The sequence below is a fragment of the Balaenoptera acutorostrata genome, chromosome X (assembly GCF_949987535.1).
Source record: "Balaenoptera acutorostrata chromosome X, mBalAcu1.1, whole genome shotgun sequence".
In the NCBI taxonomy this organism is placed as follows: Eukaryota; Metazoa; Chordata; class Mammalia; order Artiodactyla; family Balaenopteridae; genus Balaenoptera; species Balaenoptera acutorostrata.
Genome location: NC_080085.1, coordinates 88,726,926 through 88,734,708, shown reverse-complemented (window position 1 = coordinate 88,734,708; position 7,783 = coordinate 88,726,926).

Sequence of the window (7,783 nt, the reverse complement as noted above, 5' to 3'; positions counted from 1 at the left end):
CATTTCTCTAATAATGCTGTTGAACATTTTTTCATTTGCTTGCTGGCCATTTGTATAACTTCTTTGGAAAATGTCTATTCAAGTCTTTTGTCCACTGTTTAATTGGGCTGTCAATATGTTGTTGAATTGTAAGAGCTCTTTATATATTCAAGATATTAGAACCTTATTAGATGCCTGATTTGCAAATATTTCCTTCCATTCTGTGGTGGTTTTTTTAAAATTAATTAATTAATTAATTTTATTTTTGGCTGTGTTGGGTCTTCGTTTCTGTACGAGGGCTTTCTCCAGTTGCAGTGAGCAGGGACCACTCTTCATCGCGGTGCGCAGGCCTCTCACTGTTGCAGCCTCTCTTGTTGCGGAGCACAGGCTCCAGACGTGCAGGCTCAGTAGTTGTGGCTCACGGGCCCAGTTGCTCTGCGGCATGTGGGAATCTTCCCAGACCAGGGCTCGAACCCCTGTCCCCTGCATCGGCAGGCAGATTCTTAACCACTGCGCCACCAGGGAAGCCCTGTGGTTTTTTTTTTAAGGCTTAATTTTTGTGTGTGTGTGGAGCAGTTTGTAGGTTCATAGAAAATTCAAGAGAAAGGTACAGAGATTTCCCATGTACCTCCTGCCTCTATACATACATAGCCTCCCCCATTTTCAACATACCCCACCAGAGTGGTACTTTTATTACAACTGATGCATCTGTATCAACACATCGTAATTACCCAAAGTTCATAGTTTATCTTAGTGTTCACTCTTGATGCTGTACATTCTGTGGGTTTGGGCAAATGTATAATGACTTATGTCAGTCATTGTAGTATCATACAGAATATTCCACTGCCTTAAAAAATCCTGTGTACTCAGTACCACCACTCGCCCCACAACCCCTGGATACCACTGATCCTTTTTACTGTTTCTACAGTTTTGCCTTTTCCAGAATGTTATATAGTTGGAATGATACAGTATGTAGCCTTTTCAGTTTGTGTTCCTTGAGTAATAAGCATTTAAGGTTCTTCTATGTCTTTTCATGGCTTGATAGCTCATTTCTTTTTAGCACTGAGTAATATTCCATTGTCTAGATATACCACAGTTTATTTATCCATTTACCTACTGAAGGACATCTTGTTTGCTTTCAAAAGTTTTGGCAATTGTGAATAAAGCTACTATACATACTTGTGTGCACATTTTCATGTGGACATAAGTTTTCACTTCCTGTAGGTAAATACCAAGGAATGTGATTGCTGGATTATATTGGAAGAATATGTTTAGTTTTGTAAGAAACCACCAAGCTGTCTTTCAAAGTGGCTGTACGAGTTTATATTTGTACTAGCAATGAATGAGAGTTCTGCTCTTCAACATCTTTGCCACTATTTAGTGTTGTCAGTGTTCTGGATTTAGGGCATTTTAATAGGTGTATAGTGATATCTCCTTGTTATTTAATTTGCAATTCCCTGATGACATATGGCGTGGAGCTTCTTTTCATATGCTTATTTGCCATCTGTATATCTTCTTCAGTGAGGTGTCTGTTAAGGTGTAAGGCCCATGTTTTAATCGAGGTACTTGTTCTCTTATTGTTTTTATTTTAATCATTCATTCTTTAATAATTAGAGCTCAGTTACAAAAGCATTGGCTCTTTTAACATGATTTTTCATTAAGGTATTGTTGATTTACAATATATATAAGTTTCAGGTGTACAACATAGTGATTCACAACTTTTAAAGGTTATACTTCATTTATAGTTATTATAAAATATTGACTATATTCCCTGTGCTGTGCAATATATCCTTGTAGCGTATTTATTTTATACATAGTAGTTTGTAACTTTTAATCCCCTACCCCTATATTTCCCCTTCCCACTTCCCTCTCCCCACTGGTAACCACTAGTTTGTTCTCTATATCTGTGAGTCTGCTCCTTTTTTTTGTTATATTCACTAGTTTGTTTTATGTTTTAGATTCCACATATCATACAGTATTTGTCTTTGTCTGATTTATTTCACTTAGAATAATGTATTCCAAGTCCATCCATTTTGTTGTAATTGGCAAAATTTCATTCTTTTTTATAGCCAAGTAGTATTCCATTGTATATATATACCACATCTTCATTTTCCATTCGTCTGTTGAAAGACATTTAGGTTGCTTTCACATCTTGGCTATTGTAAATAATGCTGCTATGAATATTGGGGTGCATGTATCTTTTCGAATTAATGTTTTTGTTTTTGTTGGATATATGCCCAGGAGTAGAATTGCTGGATCATATGGTAGTTCTATTTTTAGTTTTTTGAGGAACCTCCCTACTGTTTTCCACAGTGGCTGCATCAGTATACATTCTCACCAACAGTATACCAAAAGGGTTCCCTTTTCTCCACATCTTCTCCAACATTTCTTATTTGTGGTTTTTTTTTATGATAGCCATCTGACAGGCATGAGGTGATATCTAATGGTTTTGATTTGCCTTTCTCTGATGATTAACAATGTTGAGCATCTTTACATGTGCCTGTTGGCCATCTATATGTCTTCTTTGGAAAAATGTCTATTCAGGCCCACTTTTTAATTGAGTTGTTTGTTTTTTTGATGTTGAGTTGTATGAGCTGTTCATACATTTTGGATATTAATCCCTTATCGGTCATATCATTTGCAAATATTTTGTCTAATTCAGTAGGTTGTCTTTTTGTTTTGCTGATGGTTTCCTTTGCTGTGCAAAAGCTTTTAAGTTTAATTAGGTCCCAATTGTTTATTTTTGCTTTTGTTTCTTTTACCTTAAGAGATAGATCCAAAAAAATATTGCTGCAGTTTATTTTTTTTTTTTAAGGGATTTTTTTTTTTAAATTTATTTTTGGCTGTGTTGGGTCTTCATTTCTGTGCGAGGGCTTTCTCTAGCTGCGGCAAGCGGGGGCCACTCTTCATCGCAGTGCGCGGTCCTCTCACTATCGCGGCCTCTCTTGTTGCGGAGCACAGGCTCCAGACGCGCAGGCTCAGTAGTTGTGGCTCACGGGCCCAGTTGCTCCGCGGCATGTGGGATCCTCCCAGAGCACGGCTCGAACCCGTGTCCCCTGCATTGGCAGGCAGACTCTCAACCACTGCGCCACCAGGGAAGCCCATTGCTGCAGTTTATGTCACAGTGTTCTGCCTATGTTTTCTTTTAGGAGTTTTATGGTTTCTGGTCTTACATTTAGGTCTTTAATCTATTTTGAGTTTATTTTTTATATGGTGTAAGAAAATATTCTAATTTCCTTCTTTTACATGTAGCTGTCCAGTTTTCCCAACACTACTTATTGAAGAGACTGTCTTTTCTCCATTGTATATTCTTGCCTCCTTTGTCGTAGATTAATTGACCATGGTGTGTGGGTTTATTTCTGGGCTTTCTATCCTGTTCCATTGATCTATATGTCTGTTTTTGTGACAGTACCATGCTGTTTTGATTACTTTATCTTTGTACTATAGTCTGAAGCCAGAGAGCATGGTACCTCCAGCTCTGTTTTTGTTTCTCAAGATTGTTTTGGCTGTTCGAGGTCTTTTGCATATCCATACACATTTTAGAATTATTTGTTCTAGTTCTGTGAAAAATGCCATTGGCATTTTGATAGGGATTGCATTGAATCTGTAGATTGCCTTGGGTAGTATGGTCATTTTAACAATACTAATTCTTCAAATCCGTGAACACGGTGTAGCTTTCCATCTGTTTGTGTTGTCTTCAATTTCTTTCATCAGTGTCTTACAGTTTTCTGGGTACAGGTCTTTTACCTCCTTAGGTAGGTTTATTCCTAGGTATTTTATTCTTTTTGATGTGATAGTAAATGGGATTGTTTCCTTAATTTCTCTTTCTGATACTTCATTGTTAGTGTACAGAAATGCAACAGATTTCTGTATGTTAATTTTGTATCCTGCACCTTTACTGAATTCATTGATGAGCTCTAGTAGTTTTTTGGTGGTGTCTAGGATTTTTTTCTATATAGTATCGTGTCATCTGCGAACAGTGACAGTTTTACTTCTTTTCCAATTTGGATTCCTTTTCTTCATCTGATTGTTGTGGCTAGGACTGCAATACTCTGCCCATTTTTCAATTGTATTTTTTTGGCTGTTGAGTTGTATGAGATCTTTATACATTTTGGATATTAGCCCCTTATCAGATATATGATTTATAAATATTTTCTCCCATTTGGTAGGTTGCCTTTTCATTTTGGTGATGGTTTCCTTTACTGTGCAGAAGCTTTTTGGTTTGATGTAGTCCCACTTGTTATTTTTGCTTTTGTTGCTTTTGCTTTCGGTGTCAAATCCAAAAAATTCTTACCAATATCAGTATCAAGGAGATTACTGCCTATGTTTTCTTCTAGGAGTTCTTTTTAATGATTTCAGGTTTACGTTCACGTTTTTAAGTCATTTTGAGTTAATTTTTGTGTATGGTGTAAGGTAGTTGTCAAGTTTCATTCTTTTGCATGTGACTGTCCAGTTTTCCCAGTACCAATTATTGAAGAGACTGCCCTTTCCCAATTGTATATCTTAGCTCCTTTGTCATAAATTGACCGTATATGCGTGGATCTGTTTCTGGGCTCTCTACTGTGTTCCATTGATCTATGTGTCTGTTTTTATGCCAATACCATACTATTTTGATTACTATGACCTTGTAATATAGTTTGAAATCAGTAAGTGTGATGCCTCCAGCTTTGTTCTTCTTTCTCAAGATTGCTTTGACTACTTGGGGTATTTTGTGGTTCCAAAGAAATTTTAAGATTATTTGTTGTATTTCTTTGGAAAGTGCCATTGGAATTTTGATAGGGATTGCACTGAATCTGTAGATTGCTTTGGGTGGTTTGGACATTTTAACAACATTAATTCTTCTAGTCCATGAACATGGAATGTCTTTCCATTTATTCTTTCATAAATGTCGTCTAATTTTCAGTGTACAGGTCTTTCACCTCCTTGGTTAAATTTATTCTTAAGAATTTTTTTTGATGCAGTCATAAAAGGGATTGTTTTCTTATTTTCTCTTTATGATAGTTCATTATTAATGTATAGAAATGCAACATTTTCTGATTTTGTATCCTGCAACTTTACTGAATTTGTTCATTAGTTCTAAGAATTTATTGATGGAGTCTTTAGGGTTTTCCATATATAATATGTCATCTGCAAATAGCAACAGTTTTACTATTTCATTTCTGATTGGAATGCCTTTTATTTCTTTTTCTTGCCTAATTGCTGTGTCTAGGACTTCCAATACTATGTTGAATAAAAGTGATGAGAGTGGGTATCCTTGTCTTGTTCCTAATCTTAGAGGAAGGTTTCAGTTTTTCTCCATTGAATGTGGTGTTAGCTTGGGCTTTTCATATATGGTCTCTATTATGTTAAGGTATGTTCCCTCTGTGTACACTTTGTTGAGATTTTTTAAAATCATAAATGGATGTTGAATTTTGTTATATGCTTTTGCTGCATCTATTGAGATGTTCATATGATTTTTACCCTTCATTTTGTTAATGTGGTATATATCACATTCATTAATTTGCAGATGTTGAACCATCCTTGTTTCCCTGGAATAAATTCCACTTAATCATGGTCTGTGATTCTTTTATAGGGTTGATTTCATCTTGCTAATATTTTGTTGAGGATTTTTGCATCTGTGTTCATCACGGATATTGGCCTGTCATTTTCTTTTTGTGGTGTCCTTGCCAGGTTTTGTTATGAGGATAATACTGGCCTCGTAAAATGAGTTTGAAAGTGTTTCCTTCTTTTCTGTTTTTCTTTGGAAGAGTTTGGAAGGATTGGTGTTAATTTTACTTTAAATGTTTGGTACCATTCACCAGTGAAGCCATCTGGTCCTGGACTTTTGTTTGTTGGAAGGTTTTTGAATACTGATTTAATCTCCTTACCTTGTAATCAGTCTATTCAGATTTTCTGTTTCTTCATGATTCAGTTGTCATGGGTTGTATCTAGGAATTTATCCATTTCTTCTGGGTTGTCCAATTTATTGGCATAGTTGTTCATAGTTGTCTCTTATGATCCTTTTTATTTCATAAATTTTAAATTGAATGATGAAATCTCACACCATTCCACTCTGTTCCACCTGGAATCCCCAATCACTGACATAGTCTGCTCCTGACACACAACCACAGACCTCTCTTCATCTCATCATGTAGGTATTATATTATCTCACATCATCACAAGAAGAAGGGTGAGTACAGTACAATAAGATATTTTGAGAGAGAGAGAGAGAAAGCACATTCATATAATTTTTATTACAGTATATTGTTAGAATTGTTCTATTTTATTATGAGTTATTGTTGTTAATGTCTTATTATGTCTAATTTATGAATTAAATTTTATCGTAGGTATGTATACATAGGAAAAAACATAGTATATATATATATATGCTTCTATACTGTGCAGTTTCAGACATCCACTGGGGATCTTGGAACATATCCTCCATGGGTAAGGGGGGACTACTGTATAGCTATCCTTGCTTGCTTTTGATTTCCATTTGAGTGGAATATCTTATTCCAGGCCTTCTCTTTAATCGATATATGTCCTTAAAGTTGAAGTCAGTCTCTTGCAGGCATTATATAGTTGGGTCTTGGTTTGTTTGTTTTTTTAATTTGTGCAGCCACTCTTGGTCTTCTGATTGGAGAGTTTAGTTTACATTTAGAGTAATTATTGATATGTATGGTCTTATCACATTGTTAATTGGTTTCTGGCTATTTGTAGTTCATTTATTCCTTTCTTCCTCTCTTTATCTCTTCTTTTGTGGTTTGATGACTTTCTATTTTTAATTTTTTTTATTGAGTTGTATTTGACATATAACGCTGTGTAAGTTTAAGGTGTACATTATATTGATTTGATACATTTATTTTGCAGTATGATTGCCACTGTACCATTAACACCTCTATTGCATCACATAGTTATCATTTCTTCTAATATTGGGAACAATTAAGATTAGTTCCTTAGCAAATTTAATGTTTAATACAGTTTTGTTGTCTATAATCACTGTACTGTGTATAGGTCTCTAAGAATTATTTATCTATTTGAAAGTATTTACTCTTAAATGACATCTCTCCCATTCTCCCACCCCCCAGCGCCTGGTAAAGACCATTTTATTTTCTGCTACTATGAGTTTGGGTTTTTTAGATTCCACATATAAGAGATATCATAGATTATTTATCTTTCTCTGTTTGACTTATCTCACTTAGCATGATGTCCTTAAGGTCCATCCATGTTGTTGCAAAGAGCAGAATATCCTTTTTCATAGCTGAGTAGTATTCCATTGCATCTATATATATCACATCTTCTTTATCCTTTCATCCATTAATGGACAGTCAGTTTGTTTCCATATCTTGGCTATTGTAAATAATGATGCAGTAAACATAGGAGTTCATATATCTCTTGTTAACCTGCTTTCATTCCTTTGGGTATATACTGAGAAGTGGAATTGCTGGATAATATGTTAGTTCTATTTTTAATTTTGTGAGGAATCTCCATACTGTTCTCCATAGTGGCTGAACCAGCTTACAGATCCCACCAGCATTGCACAAGGGTTCCCTTTTCTCCACATCCTTGCCAACACTTGTTATCTCTTGTCTTCTTGATGACTTCTAGTCTTACAGGTGTGAGGTGATATCTCATTGTAGCTTTGATTTACTTTTCTCTGATGCTTAGTGATGTTGAGCACCTTTTCATGTGCCTGTTGGCCATTTGGGTTTCTTTTTTGAAAAAATGTCTATTTAGTTCTTATGCCCATTTATGGATTTTTTTAATCATTGAGTTGTATGTATTGTATAAGTTCTTTATATATTTTTGATATTACTCCCTTATC